Source organism: Nymphalis io, chromosome 13, assembly GCF_905147045.1.
Source record: "Nymphalis io chromosome 13, ilAglIoxx1.1, whole genome shotgun sequence".
Taxonomy (NCBI): Eukaryota; Metazoa; Arthropoda; class Insecta; order Lepidoptera; family Nymphalidae; genus Nymphalis; species Nymphalis io.
Genome location: NC_065900.1, coordinates 12,580,786 through 12,597,085, shown reverse-complemented (window position 1 = coordinate 12,597,085; position 16,300 = coordinate 12,580,786). Strand labels below are relative to the sequence as shown.

Below are 16,300 nucleotides of genomic sequence, written 5' to 3'. Positions count from 1 at the left end.
AAAAAAAAAATAACCAAATAAACAGAGCTGGAAAAAAAGCGGCAACAACACAAGTAATTGAACACGATTCAGATTATTTCATATCTGTACGAGAATATTAAAATAAATTCAATAATCAACATTTTTAGCAGAAACGTCATAATATTTTTAGCGCGCTGTTGACGTCAATTCGACAAGTTTTTTTTATTTTATTTCGTCGTTGTATTTTAATTTTTCACATACAGCCGTTGTCGACCTTCGCACACCTGGGGCCCAAAATCACAGGCGGAGGTAGAACGAGTAAAAAATTTTAGATTACTCATTTAAGAACTAAACACGAAAAAATTGCGTTCCTCGGATCATTAGAATTCACGACGTTAGCTTAAGTTATGATCTGGTAAATTACCTTAAAGCTCTTTTTGTATCTACAAACAGTCAAAACTTATTATTATTAACCCGCGAATACATTTATAAAGTTTTAAAACGTGAGAGTTGAAGGAACCATAGTGTGTATTGTGACAAAATATTCATGTTAACAAATTAAAAAAACTTTAATAATATGACGTAACACCATCAGCCAAATATGTTTTCAATCAAATGTTATTAAAATTATATATTTATTAAATGTTAAGAAGTGTTAAACAAAAAAACGATTTGAATAATAGATATATTAACCACCGTCATTTATTATTAATTTATCATTTATTTATAATATGTATAAGCAGAGAAATAAAAGATACATATATCATTTGAAAGAATGGGTAATTTTTTTGTATTTAATGTGTATTACAATATGTGAAAAAATTATTAAAACGAGGACTATTAATTATTATATTTGATGATAATCGGAATCAAAACCAAGTATACATTATTTAAGAACGTGTTAACAAGCACTTCACACTGTTATTTATAGAATTAAAAGATTAATGATAATATAAAAAAATATTATTTCATCATTTATAATTTTATGTCCAAATTCCTAAATATAAGAGGAAAATATATATTTTACTAATGAAACTATGTTTATTTAACACAATAAAATATATAATATGATAATGCTAAGCAATAAATTATTGATTTATTAAATTAAAAAAAATACCATCTTTGTTCGTTGTTCTGATGCCAGGTGTATTTTTTTTTAATTGACAATTATTTTTTCAATTATAGAATAGGAAGGCGGACGAGCATATGGGCCACCTGATGGTAAGTGGTCACCAACGCCCTTAGACATTGGCACTGTAAGAAATGTTGACCATCGCTTACATTGCCAATGCGCCACCAACCTTGGGAGCTACTACGATTTTATGTCACTCACCCTTCAAACCGGAACACAACAATACCAAGTACTGCTATTTTGCGGTAGAATATCTGATGAGTGGGTGGTACCTACCCAGACGAGCTTGCACAAAGCTCTACCACCAGTAACTATATAGATAACCATAATCATATTCTAAATTAGAAATGGTTTTATTTGAACTCCAGATTTTCGTGATCTCGACTCTTACAGAATAAATATTATAAAATACAATAAAGAACTAGATATCGCGCGTCTGTACATTGCCAAAATTAAAAAAAAGTTACTTAAATACATTTTTTTTTATTTGTCTGTATGTAAACGCCAAACCCCGAAACTAGGAAACGAATTTCCTTTCAGTTTTAATCAGTAGATTAAGCTCAGCTTGACTCAATACTAAGACTTTGTTTCATTGAAATGGTATGACAATGATAAATGTATTTTCATTTAAAGATCAGTTTAATTTTGTCGCATTCTTTTAAATGAATCGTAATATAATCGACTTTCGCTCGTAAAAAGTCGCAGGAACTAGCTTGTTAATTAATGTCTGTTAAACCATGTTTATTTTAGAGGAAAATATCGTTTTGACCCTAAATTAGTACCCTAAATTAGTTAATTATTTCCCATAGGAATATTAAGTCCCCTAAACAATCCCCGCCCGAAATCGTACATCGATTGGTTTGTACTATTTGATAGAGAATTTAAGTTTTTGTATATATTCACATTTAACTTTTTCAATAAACTTTTAGGTTCGAAGTGTTATTTTTCACACTAACAAAATGAAATGAAATATGTATATTTGCAGAAAACTAATACTTATTTTAAAAATTAAGACATTATTTAAATAGCAAACAGCTCATTTCGCGATGATTTGAGCTGATATTATTATAATGAATGTAATAATACGTTATTGTATAACAACATAAATACTTACTATCCCATTTATGTTCATACACTAGAAAAAGATAGCTTATATTGCAGAAATTCAGCACACCAGTGGCGCTTTTCTGTAAGAATACATTCAAAACTTACCCAAGAACACGATCGTAAAATCGACACACAAAACTGATTGCAATAATTAAAGACATGAGTGGATAAAGGTACGTAACAATTTCTTAAATAATAAGGTAAAATACGTAAGAATTTATTAAATTTATATTTTGTCTCATAATTTATGTGCGTATTTTCACTATGATGGCCTAGTTCGTCTAGTGACTAGATATAAGGCCTCAGCCCGGAGTTCCTGGGTTCAAATTCCAGGTCAAGCCACTAAAAAGTTATTGGGTTTCTCGAAAATCCTCAGTAGCAGCCCGAAATCTGGAGGTGCCTCATTGGGTTATGAGAGTTAGGGAACAGAGAGTGCACCTGTGTTTGCGCACCCACTTGTCCACTATAATATGTCCTGCGTAGCTGGCTATCTCTCTTGAGATTGGCCGCCGCGGCCGAAATCGGTACAGAGAGCATTATTATTATTATTACGTATTTTCTTACAATTTTAGGAAGATGGCGGGTGCTCATTTTAGGAAGATGGCGGGTGCTCAATGGATGCGACTAGCACAGGACCGGGAGAACTGGCGCGCCTGTGAGGAGGCCTATGTCCAGCAGTGGATTAATGTGGGCTGAATATGATGATGATGATGATGACAAACGAATGTCATGAAATAATGTGCTTATTATGTGTTCATTACACATTACTTTCATTAATTTTCAATTCGTGCATTTACTAATTACATGAACCGGCTTAATAAGGTGGTATGTTTTTATTTTTATTAATAATACTATTTTTTATTAAAAATTTCTTTAATATTTCACTGATAACACACAACCTAATATTCGTAACTCAAAAACACGCATTAGTTCAAATATTCGCAAAATTAGAAATTTTGGTGCTTATTTTTATAAATTTACAAATATGTGACTTATCACAATCAACTCATGTCTTAAATTATAAAATTTATAGAATATACAATATGGCGTATTGCGTGAAATCGGTTTTTAATATATTATCACGAATGAGATACAAATGTTTTTACAGTCACACCGCTGTGCAAACTTTTATCGCAAATTTCAAAGGTATTTTTATTAAATTAAGGAAATCGTTTCCGAGTATTTAACTTAAAACTATACTAATCTAGATTTTATTTTACAATAACAACAAAAACTCGGAATATTATTAAATTATAACACTATACTTATTTTTAATTACGAATGATTTTTTTTTGGTTCCTAGTTTAGTATTTAGATTTATTCAAATATTTTATTTAAAAATACTTTTCGTTACTTTTTATTAATATATAATGACCCTCCTCCTCTTTTCGCTCATAAATGACAATTTTATTTTAAAACAAAAAAAAATATGATTGCTAATGTACAATAGCCGAGATGGCCTCGTGGTCAAAACATGTGAAGTGATTACAATCACAACCAAATTTTGGTTACAACCAAAGTTCACAGATACAAATACGGGCAAGCACAATTGGTTATATTCAACAAATAATTCTCCTCAACAGCTAAAAGACCTTTGACCTACAACATCCATTATACAAAAGATATTTTAAAGACAATATCAGGAATATTTTAGCATTGTTTGACTTCTTAAAATGACATTAACGAATCGACAACTCAAGTGCCTACGTCATCGGATATGGCTCTCGCATTGCTTTGCTAATATAAATATAATTTGTTCTAGACATACAAAAACTAATTACTAGTATTTTAGACATATTGTCTATTTGCATAAGTTATATGCGCAAGTTTAAAATCAACGACCTTATTTGTAAGTTAAACACTGATATCGCGTTTTCTGTCATTGATTCAGCATTTGAAAGAAAAAGACACAGCATTGTTTAACTAATCACTCGCTAAGCAACGTTTGTAAGGCCGTAAATTACATATTCAAATATTTGGAGCAACGTCACATTTGGTGAAGGGAGTTCGTACGTAGGTTCGGACGTTCGGGCGAAGGGAGGTAGACACCACCCGCCGATAATTTATGATGATGTCCTAGAAAATCGATTTCAGCCACGCGGCCATGATGCCACCTGATGGTAAGTTGTCATTTGGCGGTAGCGTATGTGGTGAGTGTGGTACCTAACCAGAAGAGCTTAATCGAAGCTCTACCATCAAATGAGATAACGGACATAAAGTATTTGTTCCTGTAGTTTGTGGGACATTGACGGTGTATAAATTGGTTGGTGATAATGACTATGGCTTTGAACGATTGTATTAGTAGTATAGTAGTCGGGAGTATTACTTGACGTAAAGTTGTTGACTCTGTGCGATATGTCTCTCCAATTATGTCCGATTGCGAGACTATAAGAGTGAGGGTAAAGACGGTAAACCGGTGCTTACTCAAACATTTTTGCAATACAACATCTGCTGCAACATAACGAAAATTATTCTTGGTCTTCATTACGTCTTTCCTGTTTCCTTGATTGATCAATCAAATAAATTAAATAATGTGTATGTCTTTTAACTTTATTTTTGGATATAACCTCTTCAATGACTTTCAATGATCAAAACTACTTCGCTATTAAGAATCTTTCAAGTTGTACATACGTGACTTGTGTGTGAATCAATTTTAAGATATTAAGGATATTTTTACTGCACCATATTCTTGCTTTAATGTTACATCAAATATAAGATTTGAGTAAAAATAAAATCATATTTCTTTTTTCCTGTTCGTCTCAATGTGTGTCTAAGATAATATCTACAATTGATGCCAAATTAAATTTATGGGTTTGTAAGTGTGTCAAAAGAATTCTACCACAGATTAATAAAAACCAAGAACTGAGAAGTTCCGGCGAAAGAATGCAGCGGCAGTTTACAATAGTTTACAATTTTCAATGTAATAAACATATCGTCAGAAGACGATCGTTTTTTTTCCCGTGTGCTATCATCCACGAACTCCCCAATTGCTTGGACTCTTTCAGGGAAAAAACAGGAGCGCTTTTTACATACTAGTGTTCAGTTTTGAAGCAAGTGAACCAATGTAATTCCACGTGCAAGATACATATCATATTAGTGATCGTGGATATTACTTTAACGGTGTAAGAAATGATCAATAATAATTCTTACATACAATGGACCATATATATATCGTATGCGTCATTGACACACACATAAATCCTTTAAATCAGAAAAAACTTTTGGAATATAAGACCTAGCACAATTGCTTATAGACTAAAAAGAATTAATGATCCTTAATGAAAATGTTAGGGGAGCATTTGAAAATACTATAACTATATCTAGCTGTAAGGACGTCTGCGATATATTGCTTATATAATTGTTTATCGATATTACATATATAGTTGTTATATGAATATAATTGTTTCTAAATAGAAGACTGTTCTATATCTTAAGTTTTAATTCAATTAAAATATTTCAACACATCACTAATGTTACTGAAAAAGCTATTCTGTGAAATTAAAGTTTCAATTTAATTTCAAAAGGTCGTTGTTTATTTTATTTTTTCATTCATATATGATGAACGTAAAGCCAATCAATAATTACCACGGAAATAGCAGATTAAAAACATAAATATTATATTTAATTGCAACGGAAAATTTAAGTCTTATTATATGTTGTTTTTAAAATTACGGTACTATTTATAGATTCAATTTTCATATTTATTTTGTACTTATTAGTATAGCTGTCACATTCTATAATCTGCTATAAAGCATATATTGTTGTATATACGACATTTTTCCACGTACAAAAATATCTCAATTTAATATCAGTCCATGTCCGTTCGTCGACTTATTTCATAAAAAAACCCTTCAATATGTATATAAATAATCATATATAAATGAGTAATATACATATATATATTTATAAAGTAGAAAAATAAACGAACATATGGGCCACCTGATCAACGTCCTTAGACATTGGCATTGTACGAAATGTCAACCATCGCTTACATAGCCAATGCGCCACCAACGTTTTTATGTCCCTTGGGCCTGTAATTATACTGGCTCACTCACCCTTCAAACCGGAACACAACAATATCAAGAACTGTTGTTTTGCGGAAGAATATCTAATGAATGTGTGGTACCTACCCAGACGAGCTTGCACAAAGCCCTACCACCAGTAATAAAGATTTTTTTTTGATTAAATAAATTACAGTTACATGAATAGTAGAACACTTCCTTAGTTTCGTTTACCATTTGTTCCTCCAATTTCACTTCGGCATAAGCAATTCTATTTCCAGTAAAATAAATATTAATTTAGAATTATTTACGTTTTACCCATTCATCTTTTGAATAGTTTACATCAATTAAAGAATGCTACAGACAGATATTCAAGGTGTTGAGAGACGTCTAATATGGTATCGCCTTATACGGACATATGTGAATGACTTGAATAATGAGGAACTGAAAAATCATTTCTAGCTTCCTATCAATCGACCTTGGGATTATCCAGAAATACTTTTCCGAATTGCGATTTTTTTTTATATTTGATACGAAATACATATAATACACAAAAAGACATAACAGTTAGAATAAAAGAAGTAAATTTTATAAAACGGATGTTGCAAATGACAGCCTTATTGCTGTAGAACGATCTCTTTCGAATTCATTTATAAAAATACATCAAAATCTGTGACTGTGACTCCTCGTAACTGAAAGAATCGTTGGACTAATTTATTATATGGGGATTATTAGATAGAGGTTAGATATTTTTATAGATAAATTGTAGAAATATACGAGGAAATATGATCATATTTTTCCATACATAATAATTACATCAGCTAGCTTAGTCTTTAAATCGGAACCTGTTTTGCGATATTATTTCTATGAATAAAATACATAAAGACGTTTTTTCTATTCGTTTACAGAATGATTAAAATATAAGAAATACACAGGTAAATGAAATAGTTTTTATTATTTGTTTTTTTTTAATATCCCTCTAACATTAAGAGATCTCACACTTAAATCTTCTTTGCTTTCTCTTAAGAAAAAATCTTTTTCTTAAGAGAAAGCGCTTATTTAATAGATATGCTATTAAAATCACAAATTGCGTTCTGAAATCAATTATAATTTTGATACATCGGGTACAATAACTAAATATTTAATTATTAATAAATATTCGTTTTACAACATAAATAATTATTTTTAACAAATCTATTTTGTGCAGCAAACCTGATTGAGAATGTGGAAGACCTAATTATCTATTGGTATTTTGTTGTTTATCCCGCAATAGGTTGAGTAACCGTAGCCGTTGATAAGTATAAGTAATGCCTCAGCATTTAAGTTACGAGCAATCAAAAAGAATTTAAGCGCCTCCATCTCATTTAAGATGCAAAACACGCCGTGACCGGTTCTGATTGAACAATAGCATATGTTATTATTAAGCTATTTAACTTAAGTATAGATTTATTTAGTCAGTGATATTGGGCATTTAATATTTCTAGTAATATGTTTATATTCATCATTTACTACCATAAAACCAAATTCATATATGCTAAAACCTATACGATGGCTTTACTCTATAGGGATCGGAGGGGTCAGGTTATCGTTTTGATTTCATGCATTCGCGGCTACGTGCGCTGCTCTGCGCATATAAAGATGAACTCTCCTCAGGGGAGGTGCCAATTCAGAACTCCTGGATTACTTCGTATCCAAGGGAATTAGTCAGTTAATTTCCTGCGGTATTAGCAATTACCTGGACATATGCGAGCAACTACTGGACCATAATTTTAATGTCCCATTCTTCTGTAAATCCTTTTTTTATTAGAATACAGTATTGTGAAAAAGGAACAGCCCCAATATGTCTTACCCACTCTCTCACACACAAATGTGATCCTTGTCTGAGCTAAAAAGGAATATTAAAATTATATTTAAAACAGATATTGCTTTTTGAAATAAGTTCATAAATAGAAAACTTCACCACCACAAAACCTACATAGCCTAATATATTTAGTCAACAGAGGGCATCGAACCACCTACCGTTAGCTCTTAGCGTCAAACTATCGTCAGAAAATTATTGTATGCTGAAAGACAAAAAACAAAGAGTGGACTTGTCATGTCTTAGAAAATACCAAGAAAAATGATCACATGCAATTATTTTCAAACAACTGCCGAAATAATTTGTCAAAAGTTTGGGGAAAAAAAACGCTAATAGATTTCCGTTTAACACGAGTGTTTTGTATAAGATGATCCAAAATTGTATTGCTTAAGTATAGCTTATGATTTATTTCTTTTATAGGATCTTCATTCAGCTTAGAAAACAATTAGCATTTAAGATTTTTTTGTGAATTAACTCAATCAGTGCCAAGTGTACACATTAATCTATTACACGAAAATATTTGTTTTTCGAAGAAGACCATAGTTTCGTCATGTAGCCCAGCACCAAGAAATTGTTTTCGATATATCGAAATATCAAAATAATTAATAAAGCTTTCTCATAAATAAACATTTCTTATAAAAAAAATTTGTATATCTATATTGGCGAAATACCACTCATCACGAGGTCTCCTAAACTATGCGCCCGATTGGCTTGAAACTTGTCACAGCTACTGCTTATCTAACGTAGACGCTCACTAAGATCGAAATTTACGCGAATCCTATCCAAAATACATTTTTCATCTTACTATAAACAAACAAAATTGAAAACAACTACTGTACAAATCATAACCACGTGGAATGGTGGCAACAGTCCTAGCAAGTTTCTGATTTTTCTCATGATTATGTATTTTTTCAAACTAGCGCAGTTTTTTTTGTGAAAATTAAGTCTGTTTACTTGTATAACTATACCTGTGAAACAAATATAAAACGATGCACTTTGCACAAATCAGTTTTAACAAACATGTAATGTACCGCATCGCTGACTTTTATCTAACGTTTATATAATAATTGCGTTTCAGTGGTATAACGAGAAATGGAATTTTAATTAAGAAAATAAAACTAGCGATATATGTATTGTTACTTATATTTGTAGTGCAGTTTCTTTATGTAACGTACTACATACATACTAACCTTGATCGTACAGATTTAATTTAATATATTTTATTTAATATCCTGGGACATTATTCACACACGGCCATCTGATCCCAAACTAAGCTGAGCTTGTACTATGGAAACCAGACAACTGATATACTACATATACTACTTTTCTTTTGAAAATAAATACTTATATAGATAACTATACCCAGATATTGGACAAACAGATATGTTCATGCACACAAATATCTGTCCTGGGTGGGAATCGAACCGACAACCTTCGGCGTGAAAGCCAAGTATCTACCAACCACGCCAGCCGGCCCGTCAAGTATGCCCGTCAGTAGTAGAAACAACCGTCTTACGCCGACGGTCGCTAATTCGATGTCTAGTATATATTAGACATAAATATCTACGACAAATGCTTTGTAATAATAAACAAATTGGATACTTCGATTCGATGGTAAATCGTTAAAAAGTGTCTTACGGTGATACGCTGTTTTGAATTATCAAATCAAAGTATACTTTATTCAATTATGGTATCTCAAGCGCTTTTGGATGACAATACAAGATTATATTTAATATAAAGTATGAAGATTAAATATTACTCTAATCAAACATTGATGCGTTTATCCTTAAAATATAATAATTATTGTAATGAAAGTCGAATATAGTTTGTCTGTAATTGAATAATTGAGTTCGACATCGAGTTCCGAGTTTATTATTAATGAATCGCAAAATGAGCTTTCAATTAATGTAATTTAATAATAATTGTAATAAAAAACTCTTTAAGATTTTATATAGTCATCATCAAAAAAATTATGTTTACAAATTTTCAGCTTAATTTACAAGACATAATACACACACTAATAGGTGAATTAAAAAAAAAACCTAATAAAAAATAACAAAACGCTGCTATTAAGCGTGGATTATTTTTTCCCGAAACTGATTCGCTAATTGCAAATGAACTAACATTTACCTTAATTCCGGTTTTAACGAAGACAATTAACATATTTCATTGCGTCTATTATATTGTCAGGTGATTGCTACTTGCGTCACGGTAGCACGCGCAAGCGATCCACGGGATCGCTCCCCGTTATGCTTTTTAGTGGGTACCGATGTTCGGGACACACTCAGTGCCCTGGACACCGGTGACTCCCACATACCTACCTCCCCCTACTGATCCCGTGGGGGGAACGCGTAATGCGTTTTTCCAGCGTGATAAAAAAGGTGATTGCTACTAAAAACTATTATATTATTAATTTTGTTGTCAAATTAACGTAATAATGAGCTGAGACAAGTTGCAAGATCTTCAAGTTTTGGAGAGAACAGTTAACACTCATCATTATTAAGCAGATATGAAAAGGCTTAACCGAAAAATGGTGGTTGAAATTGTTAGATGAAAGTTATATGTTCCTTGTGCCTGTAGTTGACAATGGCTCACTCACCCTTGAAAAGATCTACCACCCAGAACTCATTCTTAGATTTTCAGATTTTATTTAATTAACTTATGTAAATTATTATTATTATTGCACATTATTATTGCACATTCATAAATTTAAATATCATGTTACAGTAACAGTAACATCCTGTGAATGTCCCACTGCTGGGTTAAGACCTCCTCTCCCTTTTTGAGGAGAAAGCTTGAACTTATCCACCACGCTGCTCCAATGCGGGTTGAATACATATGTGGCGAATTTCAGTGAAATTAGACACATGCAGATTTCCTCACGATGTTTTCTTTTCACCGTCAAGCATGAGATGAAATGTAATCACAAATTAAGCACATGAAAATTCAGTGGTGCTTACCAGGATTTGAAACGACGATCATCGGTTAAGATTCACGCTTTCTTACCACTGGTCCATCTCGGCTTTTTATTATCATGTTAATAAAACATTAATTAATAAAGCTTGTTACATGATTAAAGATGATATAGATGATAAAAAGCGAAGAGTTATTCGTTGATTTCCTTTAAGGATAAATAACAGTTGAATTGTTCTTAATTATTAATGTAATTTAACTGTCGGAAAAGAGTATTGAGTTTCTTGTTAATTCGAGATGAATCTGTTAAAACGAGGATTAAAATGTGTATTTTTTTTCATTATCATATGAAAATAGCATGATTAGTTTGATTAGCAATTAAATCAGTAATTTAATTAAATATTAGATAGTGTTTCAATATCATTATACGAGTGAGTTATCTCTGAGCTAAATGTGTCGCAGGAATTATTTTATATGTTCTATGAATATATTAAAAATCTCTCCATTTTGTATACGTCATACGTATATATAAATATGTAAATCGATTGACGTTTACGAAAGTTAGTAACATTTTAATGTTATTATAAAAAAAAAAACAGGAAATTTCTTCGAAACCACTCCGGAGAATACGAATTCGTTATCTATGGAAACTATGCTAAATCTAAAAATTTCTAGTAATAAATTAGGTTCATACAACAACTTTGTCATTTTACATGTCATAAAAGGAAAGCTACGACCGGTTCGAAATGTAGATTCTACCGAGGAAAACCGGCAGGAAATTCAATCTTTGCTATTTTCCACGAATTTACATAGGTATGGTAATTAAATTTGCTTAGACTGAAATCTTTGTTGTATTTATCTGTGAGTAGCTGTGCCCGCGGCTTCGCCTGCGATGCGTTCAGTTTGTAACAATAAGAAACTCATTATAATTGAAATAAAATATAACATATGTTACTCCTGAATAAATTAGCTTCCTAATGTTGAAAGAATTATTAAAATTTGTTGTGTATTTCAAGAGTTTATCGATTACAAGCAAACAAATATCTTTATAATATTTATTACCTATGATATCCTTATTTTAAAAATATTAAAAATAATGTGTCCGGATCAACATTGTAACGTTTACAAAATTCAAGGTTTTGAGTTTTTTTTAATATGTAAGTAAACAAAGGTATGTTTATAGACAGGATAATATTCAATATTATTTTTAAATGAAAGTAAAGAAATCTGATTAACACCTGTAATTAAGACAACACTTAGACTTTTTCTTTTGTTTCGCTAATGTTGGTTTTAGTAAATAAATAAAATTAACAAAGTTTTAGTAATTAATTAATTTTTAATCTTTATGATTGTTAACGATTGTTTCTTTGTTACCGGTAATGTCAAAACAAAATATCCGATTTTTTTTTATTTAACAGAACGTATTTTTTTTTAAATAAGAATATCACGCCATCTTCATTCATTAAGACATCGATTGTTTCTTTGGAATAGGTTTTTTATAGTTTTTAATATGTTTTGCTTAGTCATTATTTTAAAGATAATTTGTTTCATTAGTATTATATTATTAAATTTGATTTCAAAATCAATTTAACTACAATAGTTTATTTAATAGATATCAGTTTATTATGATAGATATATCATCAAATTATGTCATTTATAATATATGCTTTGTAATTTAATTTTTAAGTTCTCTGTAATGTATATTGAAAGTCTTCAACAGCTGTTGCAGCTTTAATTTTAAAATATATTTTTTAATACACTTATATAAATATATTTACTCTGCTAAGTATAATTAAAATAAATAAAAAACAATAATGAAATAATTTTTAGAAGTGTGTGTTTCGTGAGCAGTTTAACAAAAACATTACATTGACTGAAAATCAAACTATAATAAAAGAAAAACGAAAATAAATTTAAAGTATTTTATTTATAATATATTTTCTTCTTTACCCAGAATGTTTTTTTTCTTTTAAGAATAATTTTAATATTTATTTTATATATTACAAAATATAATATAAATACATCAATCGTTATTTTTGTAATTTCCCCAAAAATTTAAATATCGAATAAATAAATAAAAAAGTTAATGAAAAATCAATTATAATTAGTGTTAATATGCATAATAATAATAAAACACGTGGCTAACAAATTAACTTACATTAAATTAATTCACGTTTTGACTGTCACAACACTATAAAACCGATCACAATTCATCGACACTTCCCACGTAAAGCACCACACATTATGCGCTCGCGCACAACACTAAGCCGAACCGACTCATTTATCCTATATAAGGTCAATTCGATCTTGTCTCTCTGTATGAATTTCGTCCTAAGTTATTGACGTAAAACGCAAAACTTGAATACGAAAAATATCATAAAAATATACGACGCACAAATTTTTTTTTCATAAGAAAAGTAACTTATCATTTTATTAATGAACGTTCTCTTGGTTTATGCGTTCGGAAACGTATTTATTTATCTATATTTAAAATATTATGTCCTTGGTTAAGGATATTACAAATATATTTATTTATTTTATAGTTTTTTTATTTGCTCTTTCATAAAGACTATAAATTAAAAAATTACAGCCAATTTAATCAAATATATACGGATAATAATCAATTGCACGAAGTTTTATTACTATTCAAGCCATGAACGCCTGGAATGGTGACGAGAACGTGGAGATCAATCACTTACCGCATTCTAAATCTGGGTGACATATAAATAAATAAATTTATATATATGTATATAAATAACGTATAAAATATATATATATTAAACGCTATTATTAAACAGTTTTGAACCGCAGTGAGATTTATTCACGTGCCGATTTTGGCACACATATTTGTAATATATTTAATAATTCAGCTATTCGTAATCTGATGGTATATCCTGTCAAGGTGCGCCAGAAAATTCTCGGCTTTTCGCATCCATTCCGGTCCCAATCCTGGCTGGAGAGCGCAGTACGCTGCGCTTCCTGTACCGCAATCCCCTCTCTTACGACTCATCAGCTCCAACGTTCATCCTTCGACTTACGTGACTAGCAAACTGCGATAACAGTCTGCTAATTTTGCAAGTTATGTTTCGGTCTTCTCCGGATAACATTAAAAAGCAATAAAACAATTTAATAAAAAATACTAGCATCCTTAATCGGGAAAGATATTCGTTTTTATTATAAAATTCCTCAAATACTATTAGCTTTGCTAATTAATAAATCACATGTGAAGAAAACATTGATTAATACGGCGTATTATTCAATAGAATAATAATAATATCCTCCAGACCGATTTCAGCCACGGCTGCCAATCTCAAGAGAGATTAACCAACTACGCAAAAGATAGTAGTCTGGAGGACATTACCATCATCACAGTGTGTAAGTGCAGACTTGGCATTGGTTGATTTTCACGCAAGATAACAATAACTCAATTGTATCTATCTATACTACTGAGCTTCTTGGCGGTTCTTCTCGATAGAATCTACATTCCGAACCGGTGGTAGCTTTAAATGTAATTTAATCTTGTAAAATGACGATTCAAAAGAACCTTCTTGATAAAGTATATTTTGATTTCATTTCATTTGAGCGATCGTTAAGTAATTTACTTTAGCAATGCGGATAGCGACAAAATAGCTTCACGACTTATATTCTATAGAACAGTCTTAGTTATAGAGATAATTAATCTTGTGGATAAACAGTGAAGTCCTATCGAATGAGAGTGAGTAAATTGTGTTTGTTTGTGTGCGCGGCATTATGATATAATCTGCGTGTGATCTTGAGATTGGGCGGAAAGTTAAAAGTATTTTTTAAAGCCAATTAGGTAAATATTACAAGCAGTTCTTTGTCACATGTAAATACTACGAGTATGTATTATATTATATTGTATATAACTAGCCGAGTTGGCGCTCTAACGTACATTATTTTTCATAGTTCATTTCATCAAAGAATACTTCGTACAACATACTTGAATTAAAAAAAACGATACAGATAGATATTTTACTTATTAAGTAAATCGGTTGTATAGTTAAACAAAACTTTGTCTCATTCTTTCGAATGTCAAATTATTAACGTCAGAAAGAGATTAAACACCACAGTAAGGTACTATATTTTGATTTGTATACATATATTTAATGAAATCCTCAATGTTAATGGTTTTTATGTAAATCTACGAGGAAAATGAAATGATTCGCAACAACGATTATGCAATTTATTAAAATAACACTAACAATATGGATAACATTTATTTCATTGACTAGTCATTGCCTAATTACAGTATATATGAAAGTGTCTGCACGGGAAAGTAGACACTTCCAACTTCCAGACTCCGGACTGCTACAGAAAAACCCAATAACTTTTTACCGGCCCGACCTAAGGTTTGAAAAGTCTTCGAGATCTGCAGCTCTATATCTAGCCGCTAAACCAACGAGGCAGAAAAAAATAAAATACAAATAAAATAATTGAATTATATTCCCTTGGAAATTTTTTTTCGTTTTAATTTTTATGTTTCGGGATTAATCCATCATGCTCCAATGCGTATTGGTCTAAATTTATTAGTGTTATGGGGGCAGGTGGTAGGTATTCTTTATCCTTTTCTGTACCCCCAAACATCGTGTTTGTAAAATTCATGGTAATCAATTGAGTAGTTAAGACGTGAGCGTAATAAACAAACAAACTCACTTTCGCATACACATATGTTCCATACCTGTTCTCTTACAGAAATTCTTTCACCAAAGGTTGTCTGTAAGAGATCGCTATAAGCGATAAGATCGCCTTTGCGCATCATTTTTTATTTTTCTTTTTCTTTGATTGTTCCCTACTTCTCTCATCTTATTTATATGTTGTGCAACAATTGTTAAATAAATAAATATGTTCAATATAAGTTAGGGTATATACTTTGCGTATTTATTTATTTACTTCGCACCAGTTTGTAGCGGAAACCAAAGGATAACGAATGGAAAATGAATTAGATTTCACTGGAAACTGTATTGATTTGTTTTTTTGATAATATTTTATTGTATATATAAATAGTATTTGTTACGCTATTAATAAAATATGCTCTTGCGTTTTTGTATTCCATTTTTGTATGAAATGTTAAATCTTATAAATAAGATAATAATTATAATAATAATTTTTAAAAGTTGATTGTTAAACTATATATTATTTCAACTACTTTTTTGTCCAGAGGGTGGATCTACCAGTTATCTGTCCGATAGCTGGTTGGAATCACTACGGGTACGCGACCCCGGACTGCTCTAGCTACTAGTGTCACATTCCTGTATCTTCCGTGATCACAGTATCCTCACCCCTCTCCTTGATACGTTGTTTCCCAAA

At 30.8% G+C, this 16,300-nt stretch overlaps 1 protein-coding gene across 1 annotated transcript in view; it reads right to left on the bottom strand.

Annotated features, from left to right (window-relative positions):
- Positions 1 to 13,222, bottom strand: part of LOC126773005 (lysosome membrane protein 2-like) — a 61,828-nt gene extending 48,606 nt beyond the window's left edge. The window contains exon 1 of the mRNA XM_050493618.1: positions 13,131 to 13,222. The gene's annotated coding sequence lies outside the window, so the exon portion shown is untranslated. The remainder of the gene's footprint in view (positions 1 to 13,130) is intronic.
- Positions 13,223 to 16,300: the final 3,078 nt, after the last annotated feature.